The 26,310-nt window shown below is 39.0% G+C and overlaps 1 protein-coding gene across 11 annotated transcripts in view; it reads left to right on the top strand.

The window, feature by feature from the left end:
- CSGALNACT1 (chondroitin sulfate N-acetylgalactosaminyltransferase 1) overlaps positions 1-26,310 on the top strand; it is a 359,476-nt gene that overhangs the window by 198,459 nt on the left and 134,707 nt on the right. The window contains exon 1 of one of the 11 annotated variants that reach the window (XM_064368808.1): positions 3,867-3,993. The exons of 9 other annotated variants lie outside the window; for them this stretch is intronic. The gene's annotated coding sequence lies outside the window, so the exon portion shown is untranslated. Of the gene's footprint in view, positions 1-3,866; positions 3,994-24,364; positions 24,383-26,310 lie in introns of those variants that run through there. One more of the 11 variants, XM_064368813.1, reaches the window with a different exon arrangement.

Genomic DNA, 26,310 nt, shown 5'->3' with positions numbered 1-26,310 from the left:
GCAGAGGTTTGCTCTTGCTGTCCAGGCTGGAGTACAATGGTGCAATTTCAGCTCACTGAAACCTCTACCTACCAGGTTTAAGCCATTCTCCTGCCTCAGCCTCCCAAGTAGCTGGGATTACAGGTATCCACCACCATGCCTGGCTAATTTTCTATATTTTTAGTAGAGATGGGGTTTCACCAGGTTGGCCAGACTGGTCTTGAACTCCTGACCTCAGGTAATCCACCCACCTCGGCCTCCCTCCCAAAATGCTGGGGTTAGAGGTGTGAGCCACCATGCCCCGCCAAAATCATCCTTTTTATGTTGTTTGTAAATGCAGAATGTTGCTTGCGCTTGTCATCACAACTTTCAGTGTTATTGTTGTTCTTCTCTTCAAGGGAAAAAAAACACACCACAGAATGCCCATTCCTGATGGCTGTTTTAAAAGACTCCAGAAGCCAAACAAAGATAAGCATTTTACATCTTCAGTTTCTGTGACTCTCCACTGACAACTGAGTTACCAAGGGGATGAGTGTGTGGAGTTGGGGTGTTGCCACAGACTTGCATTTCAGTTGATCACATACTATGTTGAATATTTCCCACAAGACAAGCATGCTGTTTTTGTAGGCACAGGCTATCAGGGTGACAATAGGTTTCATTTTATAAGCAATAATGAATAGAGATAGATCTTAATAATCCTGGAACCTAACCACCATAACATGCTAAGTGAAGTCTGAAAGTGTTTAGTTGGGAGCAAAAAAACAGCATTGCAACCACAGAGATGTGTGTGAATGCTCACAGGTGTTGTCAGTTGAGCCATTGTCAAGGTCTTGTGTGTGTTTTGTTTTGTTTTCCTTTTACTAAAAATGTCGGAATTATGCTTCAGTGTATTGGATAGGCTTCATATAGGTCAGAAAGTACTATGGGAAACGTGAAATCTTGAAAAGTTTAGGAGTTATAGCCCTTTGAAGCGGACCTCTCTTACTGCATTTGATAGTTTCTCATTTTCTTTCTTCCAATTCTACATCTTTGGTTTCCATCACAACAAACATCCCTGGTTCTCTTTTGTAGGCTACTGCCTCCATTTGATGTTGATGGTCCCCCTTACAGAGCCACTTCTTCACTCCTATAACTGCCCTTTCTTTCCCTTTTTTTCTTTATCTCTCTCTCTCTTTTTCTTCCTTCCTTTCCTTCTTTCCCTCCCTCCCTCCCTTCCTTTTTTTTTTTTTTCTTTTAACAGAGTCTTGCTCTGGAGTGCAGTGGTGCAATCTCAACTCACTGCAACCTCTGCCTCCTGGATTCAAGCAATTCTCCTGCCTCAGCCTCCTGATTAGCTGGGATTACAGGCACCTGCCACCACACCCAGCTAATTCTTGTGTTTTTAGTAGAGACAGGGTTTCACCATGTTGGCCGGACTGGTCTCCAACTTCTGACCTCAGATGATTGACCAGACTCAGCATTCCCAAAAGCTGGGATTACAGGCAAGAGCCACCACACCCAGTCTATAAAACTGGCTTTTCTGATGTTACCACTGTATCTCAAAAGTTCTATGCTTACAGCTATTTCCTGATTTATCAGTTTTGGAAACTGTGTACTGGTTTCCTGCCATATTCTTCCATCTCTTTTCCCTCCTTTGCTCAATACGGTTGCATCACATTTTTAGTTCCTCTATTTAAGTAACTTAAATAGTACATTTCTATTTTATATCTTGCTCTGTTGCCCAGAGGTGGCATCACTTGGTCCCTGACTTAGACGGTGAAGATCTTGACACTGCATCCTTTCTTGTAGCTCCTTTTGCCATCTCATCTGCCTCTGTCATGTGTTCCTGATTCTCTAGGTACCAAAAATGATAACATTGTTTTGATAAGTTAACCAATTGATTTTTCCTCAGAGCTTTGAAGACATTGCTCCATTGACTTTTGATGTCCAGTGTTGCTGATAAATCTGATATCAATCCACTCTCCTTCCTTTGCAAGTGATCTGTGCTTTTTCTTTGGAAGCATTTAGGATACTGTTTTTTGCTTTGGAGTTCTGAAATATCCCTGGGTTGTGTTCAGGTGTGGGCTTTGTTTTTTTCATTTATTCTCTAGTATTCTCTTGCTAATTTTTTCTCATTTTTCCTTTTTGTGGAACAACATTTAGCTCCAACTAGATGTTGAACAAATAGACAAACTGGAAATTAGATGGCTGTGTTTTGTTATTTTTGCATATTCTGGAAGATATTTTCAGGTTTATCTTCCAAGCTTTTATTGATTCTTGGTGTGTGTGTGTGTGTGTTCTACAACCTCTTTCTTGTTCTGTGATTATTTTCCTCATGACATTCTGTACTTACTGTATTGATGCAATGTTTTCTCAGCTCTCTGAGAATGGGAATAATAATTATATTTCAAAAACTTCTAATTTCCCCTGACCTTTCTATTATCTTTGGGGTCCTATTTGCTTCTCTTTTACATTGAAATTTAAAATCCCTCGCTGGTTTTACACCTTCATCATCCTTGGGTGTCTGCTTATTCATAAAGAAGAAGTAATGCAGAGATTGACGGGAGCTTTTTGACTGGCAGGCTTTGTTTTGAGTGATTGGAGCTTGGGGTGTGGCAGAGAAGTGCTTGCATTTTGAGCCCTCCAAGTCTGGAATGCAGAGTTCTTTCAGGTGCTGATTCTGTACTCTTGGGCACTGGGTGAAATTTTGATTCACTCATATTTGGAAAGAGGCACTGTTTTGCCTTTTACTTCCTTTAGGGTACCGTTTAATAAACAGAAGACTTTAAAAATTTTATTGTGGTTCAATGAACCAGTCCTGGGGTTAGTGTTTTTTTCTGTCCTGTATAAGGAATCTCTTTTAATCTTGAGGTCAAGAAGCTACTATCTTAAACTTGTTTCTAGAAATATTTTGTTTCTCACATAGAGGTCTTCTGTCTGTCTGGAATTGATTCTTGTGTGAGGTCAGGGTCAAATTTCTGTACTAAAAACAAACAGGCACAAATCTATATTTCTTTAACAAAAACAATAGCATACAAATCAAATGCACAATAGAGGCAGACTTCATGTGGTTGAGCCTTCCTTGTGTTCTCCAGGGTGGGTCTTCCATCCATCCCAAATACATCCTTTCCTGCCTCTGTTTCTTCTCATGGCCCCCTCATCAGCCACCCTCCTGTTCTTAGTACATTTTCGAAGGAATAGCTGTTTGCAGTTCACTTGGGAGGATGAATGGGAAAGGTTCTTTACCTTCTATTCTAGCTGCAATTTGACTTTCTTTTCATGACACTTTTGACATGAGTAAACTAATAATTTTTGAAAGTATAATCTATTGCAAAGAAAAATCTAAAACAGCAGCAGTGCAGATTTTCATCTCAGTATTGAAGTGCCATCCACATTTTGAATTTCATCATGTTTTTAATGTATAAAGAGTCCATCTTTAGCTGAGTGCGGTGTCTCATGCCTGTAATCCGAGCACAGTGGGAGTCCAAGTTGGGTGAATCACGAGGTCAGGAGTTTGAGACCATCTTGGGCAACATGATGAAACCTCGTCTCTACTAAAAATACAAAAATTAGCTGGGCATGATGGCATGTGCCTGTAGTTCCAGCTACTCAAGAGGCTGAGGCAGGAGAATCACTTGAATCCAGGAGGTGGAGGTTTGCTATGAGCCGAGATTGCACCACTGCACTCTAACCTAGGCAACAGAGCAAGACTCCATCTCAGAAAAAACAAAAAAGAAAAAGAAAAAAAGTCAGTGTTTAATTTCCCTGAAAAGTGATGGGAGCTTGCAAGTAGATATCTTGAAACTGAACTGAGCTTGCTTTAGAAATAATCTTTCTTATCCATAAAAGAATGTTTCTAGTAGAAAAAAATGAAACTTGGGCTAAGAGTGATTATTTTCTGCATACAGGTCTGTTGGAAGGGAAAACTGCAGCTGGAAGGAATTTGAGATGTCAAATTAGCATTTTACTTTTAAGGAGTGGCCAATTTTCACTTTTAATATTACTCCAGAAAAGAAAACTCCACACCCTCTTCTGGTAATATTTAATATACTTCACTGTCAGTACATTTTTCTTATGTGATATCTTAAGTCAATTTTCTTATGCTGTTTGAAATGGAAACAGAAATTGGGCCAACCATCTTGTGTCTGTAATAATCCTTCATCTACTCAATAGCTATTATTAAATCCCTCATTAGTCTTCTTTTCATGGTATCATCTAATCTGTTTGTTTAGCTCTTTCTCTTAAGCCAGTTTCCAAATCCTGTAATTACTATTTTTTATCCCATCCGAAATCTCTCCATGTCATTTATAAATTATGACTTGTAGACTAAAAAATTGATGTAATACTTTTTCCAGGGTATGCCCCAATGCTAGCTAACCTAAAGGAAGTACCCTATTTTAGAGAGTTGTCCAACCAAGACTTCTAACCTGAATATTTTCATGATTAAAATATTTTTGAACCTGTGGTTATACAGGACAGTTTGAACACATTTGTTTATCTCTGTGTCCTCCTGAGACTACTCAACGTGATAGTTAAGAAATGATACCAGTTCACGTAGACAAAGAAAGTGTGATACGAGGCTTGGTGTGTGAGAAATGTCAACAAATTTTTGGGAGATGGAAAGCAAATGGGTGAGTGGGAACTGAATTAGTAGAAGGGAGAAAACCAAAAGCCAGGTACCCACAGGGAGGGAAGCCAACCTGAAGCAGATTGATCAGTGCTCAGAACCAGGAAGGCTTCAGACTTGGAACTGTAAGCAAACGAAACTGGATCCATTTGCTTGCACTAAATAGAAAGCCAAACAGTAAAGCATAGGTTTTCCAGGGAGAAAAGTTTATTGCCAGTGAAATGACAAGGAGACAGGAGAAAATGCTCTAATCTACCTCGCCGTACTGGCTTTGCCGCCCAATTAAGGGAGAGATTTTGAGGGTGGAGTTTCAGAGCTGCGCAGTCATTGGCTTGAAGGGAAGGGGGTTGGGAAAGACCATTGGGCAGGTGCTGTTGTCCTGACATGCTTCGTGGGCTGCTTGCTCAGAAAATGGTGGCATGAGCATGATCTGGAGGTGGAGTTTCTGGCCCTCTGAGGTCAAAGGTCACTCATCACTGAATAAGTCTTTTCTACACAGACTCCAGTCAGCTTTGTTGGTTCCAGCTCAGCCGGTGTGAGCCTGTCAGCCGACTTTGTTGTAAATAAGGGAATTGTAACACACTCTTTGCTTCTCCAGCTGTTTTTTTCTTCTCTGTTGTGCAAAACAAACTCGTGAAATTTTGCTGGATAATAACTTTTCTAACCCTGGGGCACGGTTTCAGAACCACGAACTCTGCCAGAAGACAGATGTGAAGGGTGAGGCCAAAAGTAGTGATTGCTGGGATGCTGGAATAAGTCTTCCAAGCCCATTCCCACCACGTGTCTGGACAGATACCCTGGCAGGTATGTTTTCCAGAAGCTTTGGACTTGGAAGGAGCAGATACAAATGAGAGTAGGGGTAAAACATTCTGCAAAACATTGTGGAGAGTAGGAGTAAAACATTCTCGAGAAATGCGATCTTTATTCTGAGCACCCAGAACTCTGACAATGGGGCTTATCTTCCACCATCCGAGGATTAGAGGATTCACATCTGAGAAAGACCAGTTAAAGACATGAAGCTCCCCCACGCCATAAAATGGTTGGGTCCCCACCCAGTGACATCACTTAAGTGCACAGTTTTAGGTCTCAGGGTGGACAGTCAAGGATTACCACAAATTTGAAGATTGTAATCAACATGAAGGAATGAGACCAAAACAAAGTAGGAAAAAAGTCTCAGAGGAAATAGGGGAAAAAGGAGGGAAGGAAAAAACTTTAAAAACCTTTATGTGATATTCTCTGAGACACTAGAAAAGATATTGCATCCCTGAAAGAGGGCTTGGAAATTAGAAGTGTAATTGCAGAAATGAATAATTCAGTGAGGAGTTGGACTGTGGATGAAATTGCCCAGAAAGTAGAATGAAAACGCAGAGATGTAAAATATGGGAAAAAGGGAGGATGCAAGAGGTTCCTTTTAGGAAGTTCAAAATCTGATGATCTAATGAGTTTCACAGCCAAGTGCAGTGCTGCACACCTGTGGTCCTGGCTACTCGAGAAGCTGAGGTGGGAGAATTGCTTGAGCTCAGGAGTTTGAGGCCAGCCTAGGCAACATAACAAGACTCCATCTCTTAAAAACCTAAAAAAACAAAGTTTCAGAAAGAGAATGAAGAAAATGCAGAAGAGACAACTGTAGAAAAATGATATAAAACACTTTTCCAGAATTGAAGAATACAAATTTCCATATGGAAAGAGCACATTAAGTGCCCAGCATAATGAATGAACAACAATAAAAAAAAGATCAACTTCAGGACACATCTGTTGAAGTCTGAATTAAAAACAAAACAAAAAAATCTCCCAAAAATGTTTAACAGAAAAGGTAGGTCACATACAGAGGCTCAGCAAACAGGCTACCGTCTGACTTCTCAACAGCAACAGTGGAACCTAGAAGACAGAGAGCTGTACCTTCCGAATCTGAGGGAACATCATCACCAGTCAGAAGTCGTTAACTGGTCAGACTGTCAGCCAAATCCAAGGGTAGAACAGGGATGTTTTCAGATGGAAATGAAAGGTCCCAAAAATTGACCTCCTCTGCACCCTTTCTTGGGAAGTTTCTGGAGAAGGTACTCTATCAAAATGAGTGAATATGCAAAAAAAAAATGTAGGAAATTGGGAAAAATGAAGGAAATTTCCTAATGGGAAGAAAGGGGAAGTTTCAGGGTGACCCCTGGACATCACCTGTGTCAGGCATGGAGAACCACATTTCTGGACTGGACCAGAGGGCGAAGAGGCCAGGAAGGATGGCCTCAGGAACCAAACAAAACAAACTGGAAAAATTACCTAACTGTTTATCTATGAGTTTTCTAGTTCTGTGTTAGAGTGTGGGGAAAATTAATGTTAGATACATAGAGAAGTCAACCAAATGAAAAACCGAAGCAGTTATTAACAGCAAGGGAAAAAAATTGTATAAGAAAACAACTATAACTACAGTATATCATTGGGCTTATTTATGAACAATATTTAAGAAGACAAAATACTGTTATATAAGTAGTATCATTGTTGCCAAAAGTTGTAATAGTTACATTGATGGGATTGTTGTGGGGAGGGGATGGAGAGGAGAAGTGTGTTTAAGAGGTAAGAGAACTAAATCGTCATCTTCCACGGTGGAACACCAGTCATTGTTAAAAAATGGATAAGCAGCTACTGTTGATGGCTCATGCCTGTAATCCCAGCACTTTGTGAGGCTGAGGCAGGAGGACTACTTGAGGCCAGGAGTTTGAGACGAGTATGGGTGACATAGACATCATCTCTACAAAACAATTTTAAAAGTACCAGGTGTGGTGGCATGCACCTGTAGTCCCAGCTACTTGGGAGGCTGAGGCAGGAGGATTGTTTGAGCCTGGGAGGTGGAAGCTGCAGTGAGCTGTGATTGTACCACTGTACTCCAGAAGGGCAAAAGGGCAAGGCCCTATCTCAAAATAAAAGGATAAGCGTGGCAGTTGAAGACTATTACCTAAAATAAGAAGATAAGTACTAAAGAAAACAGCTAAAAGAGTTGAAAGTGATTGCCTTTGGCCATTTGGACTCAGGGAGGTTGGAAAGGGCAAAAGACTGCTATTTTAAAGTCAATCTTACAGTACCATTTGATTTTAAAATTATGTGCTTGATGAAAGTTAAAATAAATCCATGTATGTAAAAGTATATTTACACGTGTAAAGTTTTAACGTATTTCATAAAACGTGTTTTAAAAATAATATTTGAGAAAAACAGCAGTGACTTTTTGGAATATATTGAAAAATAACCTATTTAGTTTCATGTAAATAATATATTTCATAAAATGTTTTTTAAAAATGAGAAAAACTACAGCAATGAGCTTTTGAGTTGTATTTAAAAAGTAACCTGTTTTTTAGTCTCATGTGAATCATGAGTTGAGAGTCATGGTTGGTTTGATATTTGACATTGGAATTTGTGATAAGATAGCTTTATTCTTTAGACTTAGTATCTAACTTAATTTTTGATATTAAGCATTTTTAGTGTCTAACTTTATTTTCAATATGTATTAAGCATTAGACAAAAGTGCCAGAATCATTGGAATTCAGATTTGGTATCACTGAGGAAAATTCCACTTAGACTGAAATGGGCAAGTTGCCTCTTCTCTCTTTAATGATTAGTGTTTGGCTGAAATATAATCCAAATTCAATATTTAGTTGAGACATTTAATACTAGATCCAATAATAGTCTACTTTCAGCTTGACATTTCCAGACTTTCAACCTCAGAGTTAATGTGAGCAGTATTACATCATTTGTGTGAATTTATTTAATACAAAGCCTGGGATATGGTAGAAACGTAGGAAAATGGCAGTTGCTCTCCCGTCTTTCCCATCCGTAACTACCAGCCCCCTGGCAACACACCCAAGTTCCTCAGGGTCTGGCAGTAGCCATCTGGTCCTCATCACCTTTTATATAAACGTTACTTTTTCTTTCATTTCTCAGTATTACTTACTAGTCAAGAATTTATTTTACAAATCAGTGATCCATCTCCTTTTTCCCATTTTTAATTATAATTCTTGATATAAATGAAAGTCTCTAGAATATACTTTACTGTATTCTCTTGTATTAGTCTGTTCTCACACTGCTAATAAAGACATACCTTTATGTGACTGTGTGATTTATAAAGAAGGAGATTTAGTGGACTCAGTTCTGCGTGGCTGTGGAGGCCTTACAATCATGATGAAAGGCTAAAGGCACATCTTACATGGTGACAGGCAAGAGCAAAAAAATGAGAGCTAGGTGAAAGTGGAAACCCCTTATAAAACCACTAGATAGATCTCAGGAGACTTACTCATTACCATGAAAACCGTACGGGGGAAACTGTCCCCCATGATTCAGTTATCTCCCACCTGGTCTCTTCCCCAGTGGAGAGCTACAATTCAAGATGAGATTTGGGTGAGGATTCAGCCAAACCATGTTATTCACATAACACTTAAATGCTTTCTGATTCCAGTTAGTGATCAGGCTTGGACCATAGATGAGCTGTTAGAGATTTTACTTGCCTCTTACTTGGGTGTGTGTCACGTTACACCTCAAAAAGACCAGGAAGGGAGTAGCAGACTTAACAAAACAGTGCTTGCATTTTTGCATTTGGTGTCATGGAATCCTTTGTGTCCTGGCCTTTTTTTTCTTGCTGGAAAGACTCAGGATATCACTTTGTGTTTGTTAAATTATTGGGTGTAGAAATCCCGGGTGAGTCTACTGTGAGGCACTGGTAATTTCTCATAAGATGTTTCTAGAAAATTACTCAGCTCCCTCTGGGAAGAGCATCTTGACATTCAAGAGATACTGTGAAGCCATAGGATCATTCTGCACCTCGAACCTTCTGTGACAGTGATCCAGGGAACTCAGTTGTGGTGGCAGCAGGACCTCAGCTTGGTTTAGATTCAAACTCTTTGCAAAGAGAATTGTGTTTGTTTTTTTAGGTTTCATCTGAGTTTGGAGGGTTTTTGTATAGGTTAGTTTTTGTTCATTGCATTTCTGTGCCAGTAGCAACAAGAATTCTTACTCTACGTTTCAAATATTCCCAAGAATGATTGGATAGGGGGATGGAGCAATATTTATGAAAATACTGTGCTGGGAGAGTGTATGTGGCTGTGGATTATCAGATGCTATTCCAAGTATTTATTTTCTAAGTGATTTGATGCCATATTGGTTAAAGAAAATTCAAGTTAGTTTTGTGTCCCATCCTTAATTCTTAATCATACTTTCCTGTTTCATTGAAGAGTGGTGAGGCATAGTTATTTCAATGGTTCTATTGAGGTCCATGATCACAAAGTCCTTAATATTCTACAGAGGTTAATTTCCACTTAATTTGATTATTATAGTAAGAATAAGATTGACAAATGGGGATTTCCTTGCCATTTTGGTTAAGGGAAAATAAAAGCCTTAATATTGAATCATAACCCTCTAGGCATATATGAAAGCCATGTTCAACTTATTTACAAAAACACAATCATGTTTTGTATATTGATATACTTGACAGATAAATATCAGTACATGTAGACATTGGGCAAAGTATACTAAAAAGATGCTCTGCTGACTTTATCTATATACATCTATTTGTGCAGTTGAATTAAGTATGTAAAATATATTGAGTCTTGTTTCCTTGTAAAACTTGTTACTTGTTTTAAGTGAAAAGTACTATTATGATTTCACCTAATGCAATGGCAACCGTAGGTCCTAAATTTTCTTGGGCTATTTGTGGAGGAATCATATGCTATAACTATACATGCAATTTGTAGATGGTGAGCTTTGTTTATTTTTTGTGTGTTGTTTTGCTGTTTTAGAAAAATACGTGTATATATACATTATACATACCGTATCTCACACACATACACAGACACACACATACCTCCTTTTCTTGCCAGCTCTTCTTAGAGTCTTCCAACTTTAGCTGCCTGGAGACTTGGGAGGAAAAACTTACTACAGTTTTGCTTGAACCATTTCTTTCTTTAAAGCTTTTTCTCCCTTGTTGTTTTACTACTTTATCTTTTCAGCACACTGACTCATTGACCCAGAAACTGTTATCGAAAGCCTATTATGTTTGAAGCACCATGCTAGGCGTTGAGGAGGAAGAAAAATGTAAGACAGAGTCCTTGCTATCAGGACACTTGCCATCCACTCATTCATCTGACAGAAATCCATGACAGGAATATGCTTTCTCTGCATCAGTTATTATCAAAGAAAAAAGTCATAGGCGAGGGGCGGCTTTCCCAAGATAAGTCTGCAGGAAAATTTGCCCCATCTCATTTTTCATGAAAGTCTTATCTATGAATTTAAATCTTCAATTAAACATGAATTGTTCTATAGAAAAATAATCCCTTTTGTGGGATTTCATTCATTTCATCTTTGTTCAACCACAATGACATTCACCATGTCACTAGAGCAAGACATATTAAGTATGGCAGCCACCTAACTGCTATGAACAGGCCTTCCTGGTGACAGACAAGACTAGGTCAAGTCCAGAGATCGGATTTTAACAGTTTTATTGGAGAAAAAAGTATTTTCTAGCTTCCAGGGTGACATGGAGTGGCTTCACTGTGCTTCAGAGCAACTCCCGGGAGTTGCTGCATCGTTGTGGTTTATCCTGGTCTTTGGAGCGATGTTATTGAAAATAAAAAAATGTCTGAAAGGATGGACTGACTGAATTCTCCCCTGGTTACCCTCTGTCTTTGAAAGCTCATCTTTTTGAAAGAAAAAGCTTCCGATGTCTCGTCTGTAAATGATAGCCTCTTTCTTTGTTGTCTTCTCTGGAGACTTTTTTTGTATCTTGGATACACAGCTTTTATTTGGAGGATGACGATGTCTGTTTACCAGCAAGGTAAATGAAGATTGGACCAATGATGTAGTTACAACTCGACAAAAGAATCATTTAAACTTTTAGCTACTAGAGGTTTATTAACTCGCCCCTGGAATTTAGCATAACTAAGCTCAGCATAGCTATGGGGCCCTGTTCCGAATTACTATAAAAATTATAACAAAATAGTTGGATAAGCCAGTTTCAGATCTTCTCTAGAATTCTGAACATCAGAGAGGTTAAAAAGCAAAAGGTTCATTCAATCAGGTGCATATCTATTTGGAGTTATCTTTGGTTTCTTTTAATATATTTTTCAAGTAGTTAAAAAAATTCTTAGCTTTTCCCTTCACCATTACAGAAAAAATTAAAATTTCACATTCTTATTTTAAACATCTGTTTCAGTTGAATATATTAAATATTTCAATAATAGTTATTTAATGATGATTTTTTTCCAGTGTCTTAAACTACATTTATATTTTTAAATCGTAGAGATTAGTTCTATTAAATGATATTTCCCAAAGATTGAATTGGAGAAATACAATTGTGGTCTCAGTGGTGGTAACACATATTCAAGCTGTCTGCTCGGTTTTATTTAGTTGCCTCTGGCAAGGAACAGATTTATTATTCAGGCTCTGTCTAGATCTGTAGTTTGACAGCCATGTCCTTGTGGTCACCAAACTATTCTTTTCCCATAAACTAAAGAGCAGCAAAACAACTTGTTAAAAAAAAAAAAAAAAAAAAAAAAAAAAAAAAAAAAAAGTTATGTCTCTACAATAGAAAACCCATTACATTAGCAGCATTGAGTTACAGTGTATTTTGTGAAGAAAGTACACGCATCTTTATGTCTCTGTCCTAAAACTCTAAATTGATTAGGCAGAATTTAATACTGGCACCCTCTTTTCCTGTTTAGAAAAATTAAACAAATGCTAATGATTTACCAGTAAGAGGTCATATTTTGTTTTTGGCCTTGTTTTAGGGATCCCCAAGGCCATCTACACTTTGGATGATTCATTAGTAGGACTCAGGATCAGCCTTTAGTTGCACTTAAAGTTACTATTAATTGCAGTGAAATAGCAAGAATGCAGAGCAGGATCACTAAGGAAAAGGGCATGGGTGTAGTCTGGAGGAATTCCTGTGCAGCTTCCTGTGATTCTGTATGAAAGGCTTCCTAGAGAATGTACCTTCCTCAATTGGGAAAAATGCAGTCACATGTGTGCAGTTTCTGCCCATGGAAGCCCGTTGGACATTGAGAGGTTAGTTTTATATTAAGAGAGATGATCATGTAGGCATTCTCTGTCTAGCAACCCCTACTAAATACCAGGCTCTCAGAAAGAAAGTAGAGGTTCACTGTAAATCACAGTTTCTACAGTCTAGGCACAGCAAAACAACCTTATCCGTTGAGAACTCTTTATGTATGTCTAGAGAACTTTTTACAAGTCCAGTTCCCAGACATCTGTCAATGGCCGATCTTGCAGGACTTCCTGAGGATAGCCTCAGGTGTGCTGTGTTAACACTTTCCTGCAAAGGACTGCATTTCATTTTGGTAAACAATTTGCAAACATACACTGAACCTTGAGTGTAGGATGGGGGAGGACGACGTGATCATTTCTCTGAGCTATCCAGATTAGACTTTGCAGATTATATAAAGTGCTGAAAATGAGAACATCTGGGGATTCTAAAAACCCCATGAGCCTACTATTTATAATTACAATTCAATAATAATCTGGGTTATATTTTGCATATGTAAGTGACTGCTTCCAAAGTTCTGACTTGGGTTTCATATAGTTTAAATTGAGTCTTATTGCTGGTTGCTTTGTCTACACCATGCTCTCTGCCTGTTGATAGCTCATAACTCTCTGATATTTCATTATAAATGAAAACCCAATTGCATTTACCAGGAAACAGTTGGAATCTAGGGAAGAGCTTCTTAAAACACTTACAATGTTAATTTTATAAAGTTAATGCAACTGCTTTAGAGCCATTTTATGCCATTAAAACAATTTAGAAATTATGTTTTCTTCTTGTTGTGTTTTGCATAACTGCTATCCTAATAAAATCGAATGAATAAAGAGGCTTTGGATAGGTAAATTAATAAAAATGATGAGATAATGAAGAGATGACTGGCAGAAGTGGCTGCCTATTTACCTTCCTACTACAAGACAAATGTGTTTTGCTCCACTACACAGATTCTAAAAACTCCCCCATAAAAATTAATCATCGTCTCTTGTCTCTGTAACTCCATTAAGATTTCACAGGGTGTCACTCAGAACCTGGGTGATTGAAAAGAGTGGGGGCAGCAGGCACTTGTGGAGGAAAGGAGAAAAATAGACCGAGGGCTCTGGGACTGGGAGACTGTCACAAGGAACCCCACTATGGAGACTCTTGTTTAAAATATTTAATGATTCCTTTGCTGGTAACACTGTGTCAGTCTTCTGTGAAATGAACATTCTTCCCTTCTTATTATGGCTTAAGTGACACAGTCCTGGTTTGACTGACAGTGTTTTCTTTATAGGGAATTTCAGTGGCTTTCCTTTGGGCTTAACTAATAGGCTTCAGTGAATAATAACTGTGTGTATATATATATGTGTGTGTGTGTGTGTGTGTGTGTGTGTGTGTGTGTGTGTGTGTGTTCGTGTTCGTTGTGCTGTTTCTCTTCTTTCTTTAGTACTTGGAATGAAATTTTATCTAAATCAAGTAGCTCACAGAAGAAAGCATTGGGAAAACAATTCCTTGTCATATAAATATTCTTTTTTCTACCATCAAGAACTAGACAATCTCCTTGGTTAGAGAATATTTTTTAATCATAAGATCTACCCATGCCAAAGTTTTCTCTTCTTTTGTATAAACATATCTTGCCTCTGTTCCAGTATTTGTTGATAACTGAAGACCTTTTCTGTCAAATATTACGAGATTCAAGTAAGAACTGCCAAGAGCAATATTTGACATGAACCTACAGGGAGTTTTTTAATGGTGGCCCTTTATTCTTCCATTGCACACACTTATTTTAAGAATAGGAAAATGGAAACATTGAAGAATTACTCTTTTATTCCAAAATACATGTTTATTCACAAGAACACAAAATCAAACACATGTTCTCACTCATAGGCAGGTGTTGAACAATGAGAACACAAGGACACAGGGAGGGGAGCACTACACACTGGGGTCTGTTGGGGGGAAACAGGGGAGGGACAGCAGTGGGTGGGGAGTTGGGGAGAGGTAGCACGGGGAGAAATGCCAGATATAGGTGAAGAGGAGGAAGGCAGCAGATCACACTGCCACGTGTGTACCTATGCAACAATCTTGCATGTTCTTCACATGTACCCCAAAACCTAAAATGCAATTTAAAAAAAAGATAAACATTCAAAGCTTACAAAAGCCAAAGTAACGATATAAAAATTATTTAATAAAGAATCTGTCAGCCAGGCTAGGCACAGTGGCTCACACCTGTAATCCCAGCACTTTGGGAGGCCAAGGCAGGTTGGATCACCTGAAGTCAGGAGCTCAAGAGGAGCCTGGCCAATGTGGTGAATTCCCATCTCTACTAAAAATAAAAAAATTAGCCAGGCATAGTGGAGCATGCTTGTGGTTCCAGCTACTTGGGAGGCTGAGGTGGGAGAATCACTTGAACCTGGGAGGCAAAGGTTACAATGAGTCGTGATCATGCCCCTGCACCCCATCCTGGGTAATAGAGCAAGACTCCATCTCAAAAAAAAATTATCACCCAGAGAAACATGAGCATAATTTACAGTGGAGGTGATAGTTAAGACATAATTCTTTCTTTAAATGACCTGCAGTCTGGGGACAGTGTAGGGGCTTGGAGAGTGTTGAGAGAACAGGCAGTGATAGATTGGTGGAGGAGTGCTACCTTGGGGCATTTAACCTGAGCTCACATGAGCCTTCCTGGCAGGTGACATTCATGCTGATGCTGAAGGATGGATGGGGATTATTCCAGCAAAGGGAGAAAGATGATTGGGTGGAGGGAGAGAAAAGTCTTCCTAGGCAAAGGGAACAGGATGAACAAAGCTCTCCAGGCAAGAAGAGAACGTGACACGTTGAGAAATCCTCAGCATACAGCAGTGTGGCTGAAGCCTAGAATCTAAAACTTGAGAGCTGAGAGTTGAGGCAGGAGAAGGAAGTAAAGATCAGATTACAAACAACCTGGCCTGCCACATTAAGACCTTTGAAATGATTCCTTATGTGCTTTTCCTTCCAGTCTCTCCCTCATGCATAAGAGTGCCTGCTTAGTTATCATCGCAGTGTAAGCATTTATTCAAAACAAGTATTTATAAGCAGATACTGTGTGTCAGAAACTGTGAACTCAAACTTTAGTCACTTTTGTATCCATACAGTAAGTCCATGGGGTAGGAATCCAGGGAGCAAGGGGAGGAAGGGTGTAGAAGACTTGCTTTATAGTCCTGACCCAGGTAACACTAAAGCATAAATACTGTTTTCTAAGTTACCATGCAGTCTTTTTAATAACCTATTTAACATCTGCATGATCATTCAACAGATAGAAGGGGCATAATTAACTGGAAAGGACATGATGTTCTGGTCACATATTTAGGTCATTAGACTATTTTGGTAGTGAGGAATCAATTTCCAAATAATGTGAGGGACTGGAGTATTGTAACACACACATGGGAGAGGCAGGAATGTCATGGGAATGGCCATTGTTTTCAGGATTAGCGAGAACTGGAATGATAGGAATTCATGATCTTTAGTCTTTGGTGTCTCTGCTACTCTCTGTGTGTCTTTGTGTAACCTCCACCATCTAGTCGACTAGTTCTCTCAATATTCCTTCTTTCAAGAGGGAGGAGTCTAATAGGGCCAGCTACTCATCCCCACTCCTCTCGGGCAGAACTTTCTTTCCAGGCTACCTCAGAGGTATCTCCCCTGGTATTCCCCTCCCTCCAAGGTCATGTCACTGGCCATCTGTGTTTAATAGCCCAGGACTGTCCCCTCAGCAGGGGGTATAGCGGAACATCACCTCTGGAAGGTGTTGGGAAGTCACAGTCGTCATGGCCAACATTTCTAGTGTCAGTTGTTTCCATCTTTTTCTCAAGGATGATTACTGCTGTGTCACATGTCACTGTGCATACTTTCACTGCAGCCTGATGGTGTAGTATTCAGTGGGACTGCCACCTCCTTTAGTCTAGAAAGTATACATTATCAGTTCAGTCTCGGTTGCATTATATTGCTTGGCATTTTTTAAGAGGGCAATTTTCTACTTAACAGTTCTCCTCATTAACAGTTCTCCTGATATTCATGAGTTATGAAGAAGCTTTGCTTTAAATTCCCTTTCAGTCAGAAATGGACTTTTTCAGTGCCTTCTATATGCCAGGCCCTGTGCTGAGGACAGAGGTTACAGTAGAATATAGGACATGGAGGATCCCTGTTCTAATGGACTTAACTTTCTTGGAGAGAAGGCAGACAATAAGAACATTAATAAGATTAATTTCAGATATTTTATTTCTATGAAGGTCAGAAGGTACACACTTGCAGTTATGTAGAATGAGCAAACTTGGATATCTAATGTACATGAGGACTACAGTTGATAATACTGTATTGTATACTAGAAGTTTGCTAAGGGAGTTGATTTTAGGGATTCTTAACCACACACACAACCCAGTGACTCTGTGTGGTATGTTAATTTGCTTGACTGTAGTAATCATTTCACTTGGTATATGTATATCCAAACATCAAGCTGCACATGTGAAATATATGCACTAAAAATAATTATAAAAAGAAAATGAAGCAAAATGAGATACAGAGTGTCTGGTGTGACGTTCTGGTTTCTCCTGTATGCCCAGCACACAGTCTTTTAGGAGAAAACATCTCAGCTGACACCCAACAGAAGAGAAGAAGCCAGGAGGGCCAACATCTCAGGATGAGTGGTCCAGGCAGAGCAAAGGGACATAAATGAGCCCGGAGGCAAGATTGACCTTGGTAGGCTCAATGAGGAGACAGTCTGTGTGGGGACATCTAGGAAGCAAGGGAACAAGGGTAGGAGACCTACTTTATAACGCTGACCCAGGTGTGCAGAGTGAAGCCCACAAATGCTGCTGTTTCCACCGATCTTCGAGCCATCTCCAACTTGTCTTGCCCAAAGTACAACTCACTGTTGTTTTCTCCTAGCCAAACCTCCCCTAGTCTCCTTCAGTTCAGGAAACTAAAACTTTATGCACCTAATGTTGGCTCATGTTATCCTGAAGGCCTCCTCCTCCTCACTTCTCCATGCAAATTACCCAGCCCTTCAATCCTGCATTCAACATAAGGTCAAGTTCATTCACTTCTCTTCACTTTTCTTGCCCCCATTCTCATTTCAGATACCATTATCTTTTGCCTGCATCACTGCCTTGGCCTCTTGGCTGATTTTCTATCACAGTGAAATGAAATGTCTGTTCATGTCTTCTTCTCATTTTCTAATTACATAGCTTTTATTTTTTTGTATTGAATTTTGAGGGTTTTTCTTTTTTCTTTCTTTCTTTCTTTCTTTTTTTTTTTCTGAGACAGGACCTTGCTCTGTCACACAGGCTGGAGTATGGTCATAGCTCACTGTAGCCTCCAGCTCCTGGGCTCAAGCAATCTTCCTGCCTCAGCCTTTCAAGTAGCTGGGACTACAGGAAATGCCACCATGCATGGCTCTTTTTTTTTTTTTTTTTAAAGCAACAGCATCTTGCTTTGTTGCCCAGGCCTGTCTTGAACTCCTGTCCTCAAGCATCCTTCTGCCTCAGCCTCCCAAAACACTGGGATTAGAGGTGTGAGTCACTGCACCTGGCCAAGTGTTCTTTGTATCTGACAAAGGTGCTAGACCTTTGTTAGATAAGTAGTTGGCAAATATTTTCGCCAGTCCATAGCTTATATTTTCATTATCTTAACAAGAATCTTTTGCAGAGCAAAAGGTATTAATGAAGTCCAGTTTATTAATTTGTCTTTTGATAGTTAATGCTTTTGGTATCAAGTCAAACAGCACTTTGTCTAGTGTTAGATCTCAAAGATTTTGTCCTATATTTTTTCCTGAAAGTTTTATAAGTTTAACATCTTACATTTAAATCTGGGATCCATTTTAATTTTCACGTGAGGCGTGAGACTTAGGTTGAGGTTCCTTTTTCTTTTGCTTGCTTATGGATTTGTCAACTGAAGCATCACTCGGTTCATAAATCTGGAAAGGGGAGCTTTATTTTGCATAAAGGGTTGCAGCCTTCAGGCTTCCCATCCTGTAGGCTTGGAAGGGTAGCTTCTGGCAGAAGCTAAAAACAGACAATTTGAGTGAGGTGTAAAGAGAACAGAAATTCATACTGAGTGGATTGGTTAAGTGTACATATTTAATAATATGTGAATATGAAAGGAGAAATGAGCAGTTGAGATTTATGCCTCTTCATGGTTCACATGCTTAAAAAAACTGGCACCCTTACCACAATTGAAGGTGGAGTTTTCAGCCCTCTGAGGCCATGAAGACCATTTACTGTGCACCCTCTGTGAGTCAGCCAAAACTGGCTTAGAGATTTAGATTTTAGGAGGGGATGCATTGTGGAGCTGGTGAGCTATCACATCAAAACTGTGAAGAGAGGGGAGAGTGTGGTTACAGCATCAAATGATAGGCTAAAGGTGATAAATGAACAAATTATCCATTTCTTGTTTTCCAGAGCTAGTTTCTGCTTACTTATTAGGAAATAATTCTGCTTAAAGGTTAATAAGGAAGGGGCACACCGAGGTGTGTCTGACCTCCCATGCTGTCATGGCGAGGAACTCAGATTTTTAAGGTTTCTCTGGGGTCCCCTTGGCCAAGAGGGGTCTGTTCAGTTGGTTGGAGGGGGATTTAGGATTTTATTTTTGTTTCTCAGATTGGATATTCACTTGCTCCAGAACCCAGCACCATTTGTGGAAAAGGCTGTTTATCCCTCATTGATTTACTACTGTACCTTTATGAAAAAGCAGTTGAGTGGATCAGCTGTACCTGTTTCTGGGTTCTCTATTCTGTTTCATTGGTCTGAATATCTGTCCTTCTGCTGGTACCTTTGCCAGTCTTGATTGCTGTAGTTGTATAATAATTCTTGAAATTAGTAGACTCATTTCCCCGACTTGATCTTTTTGAAATTATTTGCTGATAACAGATCTTTTGCTTTCTCGTGTAAATTTTATAATAATCTCTATATGTATAAAACAATCGTGCTGAGATTTTTATAGGAGTTAAATTTATGTATCAATTTGAAGGGAATTTATATATTTCCTGTTGAGTCATCTAACCTATGATGACGTTTTCCAATCCATGCATCCATTTATTTAGATTTTCAAATTCTTTCATCTGTGTCATGTAGTTTTCACATATAAGGCATGTACATGTCTTGTTAGATTTATACCTAAGTATTTACATTTTTTCAGTGATTATAAATGCTCTTCTATTTTTAATTTCAGTGTCCATGTGTTAATTGGTAAGGTGTGGAAATGCAATTGACTTTAACATTTTTTAGAAGAGTTTTAAGTTCAGAGAAAAATGAAGAAAGTACAGAGATGTCCCTTATACCCACTGCCCTTACACATGTGTAGCTTCCCCTTTATGAGCATTCCCAACCACAGTGATATATTTGTTAAATTGATGAATCTACATTTTACATTATCACTCAAAGACCATAGTTTACCTTATGCAATTGAGTGTTCCTGCTGAACTCACTTATTCTAGGAGTTTTTTGTAGATTACTTGGGATTGCCTACGTAGATGATGGTCTTCTGTGGAAATGGACAATTTTACTTCTTCCTTTCTAATCTGTATGCCTTTTCTTTTTCTTCACTTGCATTGGCTAGAACTTCCAGTACTAGATATATCAAAAGTTGTGAAAATTAACATCCTTGCTTTGTTCCCAGTCTTAAGGGAATGTATTTAGTATTTCGCCATTAAGTATAATGTTAGTTATAGGTTTATTGTAGATACTTCTTATTAAGTGGAGGAAATTCCCTCTATTACTGCTTTTCTCAGAGTTTTAAATTATGAATGGATGTTGAAATTTTTCAAATGTTTTTTGGCATCAATTGATAAGATCATGTGATTTTTTTTACTTCTATAGCTTGCTAATAAATATGGAGTATTGCATCAGATGAAACGCATGGGTTCAATTCATTTTATAGTCAGAATCATATTTCATTTTTAATTTCTAAAAATTTGTCGGATCATTGTGATTGTCTGAGTTGTTACAAACAAAATCTTACCTTTCACTTTTAATCTGAGTTGATTAATCATTGTTTAAATGATTTTAAGTGTTTAAAATTGTATTGTTATTAATGGACATTTAATTGAACTAGTGATTTTGAGAACTAGTTTATATAAGTGTTTTTTCTAAACCCTCCAATCAGGAGAGTTCAACTGATAAATCACCCCTTACGGCGAAATCCTTTTAAAATAATCATCAACCTTTAACTCATTTTTTACTGCTCTTTTGGAATAGATGTTGTAAATGACTAAGTTATCTTGAGCCTTTAGTTTTATAAATAGTTTAAGAGGTATCTTGGATGAATCCTTCTTTGAGGTGCTAGGAGAATACTTTAAAATTTTCAGGCTTCTACAGAACCAGATTCCATAAAATTAAACTTGTTATTTATTCCAGAAAAAAAAAGTTTCTTTTCTATTTTTTTTTTTTCAACTGTTGTAGTTTCTTTCAAATGTGGGTAGCAGGCACAGGGATGATAATTTGGAAATAGGTTTAAAATGTTTAAATGTATTAGGAATCTGTTTCTTCATGCATTCTTTCTCTCAGCACAGATGGTTCTAAGCCTTTGCTGTTCTTTCCAAATACTCCCTGATCCTCACTGCTAACTCCGTCTTTTTATTTACTTCAAACTGGCAACATCTTTTGGTGGTGTCAGCCACTACATACATTTCGGCAGTGGTCAGAGATTTGAAGCTGCTTCTGGGAAGAAATACTGTGAAATGCAATGGACAGACGCAAAATATATTTTTATAATCACCAAGGCTGTTTGGATTACAAACTCCCCACTTGACCTGAGGAAAAAATATTGCCAAATGCAAGATTAGTCCTAATAAATTGCTTATGATGATTATTTTATTTCTTCCAGGCATTTTTATGCCTCTTTAAACTGTCATTCTCTGAGCATTTTAGACATGTGTGAGAGAGTTTAGGTCACTTGGGGCTTTTCCATTTCTGATTTGGTTTTTGATTCCCATCTACTTTTAGTCCTGCTAAGAAATAGTTCTTGGTGGATTTCATTTAACTTTTCCTGGCCCCTGGCTGAATGGCACCTGCAGGGTCATGATTGGTGTGTTTTCCCCATTTGCACACCACCATCTACAGCAATGCAAGGGATGGGTGTTTGATTCCCCAGGAATCTGCTTCCTTATGAAATTACTCCTCTTCTGCAGCTTTTTTCTTTTTGGTTGAAACGGAGTCTCACTCTGTCGCTCAGGCTGGAGTGCAGTGGTGGGATCTCGGCTCACTCAAACCCGCCTCCTGGGTTTGAGTGATTTTCCTGCCTCGTAGCTGGTACTACAGGTGCCCACCACCACACCCGGCTAATTTGTATATTTTTTGGTAGAGACAAGGTTTCACCATATTGACCACACTGGTCTCGAACTCCTGGCCTCAAGTGATCCACCTGCCTTGGTTTCCCAAAATGCTCGAATTATAGATGTGAACCACCATGCCCAGCCTCATATGCAGCATAATATAACATCGAACTATGAACTTGCTAACATCAAACATTTTTTCAAACATTATTCTATTTTTCACACATCACTGAATATGATATATTTTTAATATGCTTATTTTAAATTTAGACCTTTGAAAGGAAATAAGACCAAATGCTGCATCTGAGTACCTCAAAACAATTGCTTTGGCATGGGGGAAAGGTTTGGAGAGGCATGCCAAAAAGTCTGGGGAGATTATTTTGGTGTAATAGTAAAGATTCTCTTTTTTTTTCCCCTCATGGTTTAAACTTATCATTTGATGCTTTTAAAAAGTCCTATCTAAGCTTCATTTCCCATATATCTGTTAATTTTCCCCAATTAGACTGCATCTATTTTGAAGAAAAAGAACTGTAAAAAGCTCTTCTCTATGCCTACAGCAACAAGCATTATGATCATTGGGATCATTGGGAGCTCAACATAGTGAAACTAAGTGTTATCTGTGTTCTCTATGCTATTGATATACAGAAAGAGCAAGAGCCATTCCTGCTCTCAAAGAGGTTACAGCCTGTTAAGAGGATATGAAGTACATAAAAAGATATGATCAAAAATATATGATATATGAGCCATAGAAAGGTAAACCTATAATGCTTAAAGACCAAGCAGGGTAGAAGATACACTAGTAAAGAAAATATTCATGAACAATTTGATATTGATAAGTCTTGGAGGAGTAGGACTCGGAAAAGGATAAATTAAAAACAGGGAAGGGACCAGCCATGGTGGCTCGTGACTGTAATTCTAATGCTTTGGGAGGCCAAGGCAGGAGGCTCACTTGAGGCCAGGAGTTTGAGACTAGCCTGAGCAACATAGCAAGACCCCATCTCTACCCAAAAAAAAAAAAAAAAAAAAAATTAGCTGGGTGTGGTGGTATGTGCCTATATTGGCCTAGTTACTGAGGAGACCGAGGTGAGAGGATTGCTTGATCCCAGGAGTTTGAGGCTGTAGTGAGCTGTAACAGTGTCACCACACTCCAGTCTGGGTGACAGAGGGAGACCTAGTCTCTAAATAAAATGAAAAATAAAACCTCAAAGTACTTTAAACAGGATAGGATATACAGTAGAAAAAAAAAGCTTCATGAAAAGCTTGATATTTAATGTTTAAGATGAATCTTGAAGAAGTAGGATTTAGAAAAGGAAAACTTAAAAGTTGGGAAGGAAGAAGAAGAGAAGACTGTTTTAGGCAAGGATGACAAGTCGATGGGATGTATGGCATTTGGAAAATGCTGAGTCCAATGGATAAGCAGCTTATTTTCTAGTTCAACTGTAATACAGAGAAGGGGGGTATATGTCAGCATTTCCCTTGGTGTAGATGACCCTCAATCTAGCATTTTAGGTGACACCTCGCTCTCTACACCTTCTCTGCCAAGGGATAACCAGCTTGAACATGTGAATCTGAAGAGGAAGAGCTCACCATCTCTTTGGGCATCTTCTGCTATCTGAGCGCTCCTGTGATTGGAATATGGCAGGAGGCAAGGCTCGAGGGCAGGGAGAGGGCCTTATTCGAGAGACTTGGAGGATCAGCTTTAGGACTTTTCAGGTCTTTATTTTTGAAAACCATGATTGAAGCTGTGGTTTAGTAAAACTATAATGGCAGCTGTGGTGAGGATTTGGAGTGGGAAATCTGGTTAGAGAGCTCTTTTGTAGTGATCAGAACCTAAAGCAGAGAGATGTTTAAGGGAATAGAAAAGAGAAGACAGACAAAAGAGGCTTTTTAATGTGGCTCATGTTTTTGAAAATACTGGGCAGGTATGTCCTCATCCCCAGTCACCACTAATTGTTCTTCACTGCCTTGTAGCTTTGCATCCATTGAAACAGGGATATTCGTTATTTTGGGAGGAGGGTGGGTATGGCCTGGATAAAGACGCTGTGACTGCTGCGCTTCCAGGATCTAAATGAGAGTTTGTTTTAAGGTCCAGAGTGAGACAATACTGTGCAAACATTTTTTTTTTTTTTATTTTCAAAAGCTAGATTTGTTGAGAGACAGAAAGAAGGAAACGGTAACAAAGGCTCTGTGCTTTCCTGCTAGCCAAGACTGATCGACCATAGATTTACAGTACACCATAGCATTGATGCAGGATGTGATGTCAGGACTATTTTCCTAAGAATGGGAAAGAAAAACTAAAGTAGCAGGCAGGAAGTAGAGAGATTCAGAGGGGCCAGGCTGCTCTTTTCTCTTCCAGGAGCCCAGCATCCAGCAAGAACGGAAGGAGCAGGCAGGAGAAATCCAGAGGCCCTATCTGCTGGAAAGGCATTGAGCTCAGACTGGGCAGTGACTGATAGCATAATGCCTGCATCTGGCTGAAAGGAATTACTGGATTGCAGTGAGTAGACCAGAACAGGCTATGATGGGTGGTCTTCTCCATGCAGACTGGGGACATGAAAGCCAAGTTGAATTGGCTTGTAAACATCAAAGTTCTGTTGTTCCATGGAAGTCACAGTTGATAGAACATTTCACCTTGGCTTTACTCTGAAGAGGTGAGGCTTTCAGGGCTGCTGGCTTGAAGTCGTAAGATTCTATCTCCATTTTCCTTGCACCTGCAAAGCTGAGACCCAAAGAAGTTCAGTGATTTTCCAAGGTTATTTAGTTGGTAAGCAGTGGTGTTGGAAACAAGACATGGAGATGCTGTTGAATTGTACATTTTGGTTTTACTTTCTAAATAAGGGAACTTGAAGTGATCCACTCAAAGCTGTGGCTCCAGCTAAGGCCGAGCTGGGTGTTCTGCCTCCTGGCCTGCAGTTTCTTTACCAGTCCAGAATATGTCTCACAGGAATGGCAAAATTAATGTCCATCCCATTTGACCTACATTGACTTTTTAAATTATGTGGGGATATGACTGAAAATTCAAGCAGATTGATCATTTTACATTCATCTAGGAAGCTTGTGCTTCTGGGATTTCAGTGTTTTCATCTCTAAAATAAGGATAATAGATACCTGCCTCCCTGGATGGAATGTCATGAGGATTTAGTTTTGTCTCTGAAGAATTTTAGGCTCCTTAGAATTAGTCTAAGGTTTTAATTTTTTTCTTAATCATCATGATGTTTCCTTTTAATAGGAAATGGAAGCTTTACCAAGAAACTACTGGTTCACAGTCTTAGGAGTTCATACTTGAGTGCCAGGCTTAAAGATCAGCTGGTATTGGTTACATGATGTGAGTTTCTGTGGGGAGAGGCAGAGAACCCCCTGTAGGTTCAGGACAGTGGGGCTAGAGGCAGTAACTCCAGATTGCAGGAAAATAGATGTGTTGAACAAAACATCTGTTGCTCATTTCATGTGACTCTTTTCTCCCCACCAATTTCTTTCTCATTAGAAAGTCTGTGATGTGAGATGTAAAGTCTTACTAACTTTGTGGACAATCAACTTTTTCCTTTTCTATTCTTCTGTGAGATAAGGTCTTGCTCTGTTGTCCAGGCTGGAGTGCAGTGGCACAATCATAGCTCACCATAGCCCTGACTTCTTGGGTTCAAACAATCCTCCAGCCTCAGCCATTTGAATAACTGGGACTACAAGTGAGATCCACTGTGCCCAATGCGCAGTTTACTTTTTTCTGCTGTGCTGTTGGTTTTAAATTTTTTTGGAAGTAAGAGTTTAGCAACTGAATTCTAATAAAGTTTACTTGTCATGAGTATAATTTATACATGTAGAAACTAAGTTATAAATGCAAAATCTATTACCTATGTTAACAAAAGAGTTGTAGATACTATAAAATTACATATACATACAGACTCATATATACAGTCAGTACTTGTGTGTGTGTGTATGTTTGTGTACACATTCACAGATACTGAATGGATTCAATATATTTTTTTTTTTTGAGCCAGAGTCTCACTCTGTTGCCCATGGTGGAGTGCAGTGGTGCAATCCTGGGTCACTGCAAACTCTGCCTCCCAGGTTCAAGCAATTCTCATGTCTCAGCCTCCGAGCAGATGGAATTACAGGCACGTACCACCATGCCTGGCTAATTATTTTGTATTTTAAGTAGAGATGGAGTTTCACCATATTTCCCAGGCTAGACTCAAACTCTTGAGCTCAGGCAATCTGCCCACCTCAGCCTCCCAAAGTGTTCGGATTACAGGTTTGAGCCACTGCATTGGGCTGAGAATATTTTTTTAAAATATAAAAAATAATTCATTAAAAATTTAAACAAATTAACTGTACAGTATAATAGCTATTTACATAGTCTCACATTGTGTTAGGTTATTATAAATAATATAGAGATGATTTAAAGTATACAAGAGGATGTGCTTAAGT

The sequence above is a fragment of the Aotus nancymaae genome, unplaced genomic scaffold, assembly GCF_030222135.1.
Source record: "Aotus nancymaae isolate 86718 unplaced genomic scaffold, 86718_ANA_hifiasm-v0.15.2.pri h1tg000079l, whole genome shotgun sequence".
In the NCBI taxonomy this organism is placed as follows: Eukaryota; Metazoa; Chordata; class Mammalia; order Primates; family Aotidae; genus Aotus; species Aotus nancymaae.
The sequence above is the reverse complement of the archived record's forward strand: the minus strand, read 5'-3'. Positions and strand labels throughout refer to the sequence as shown.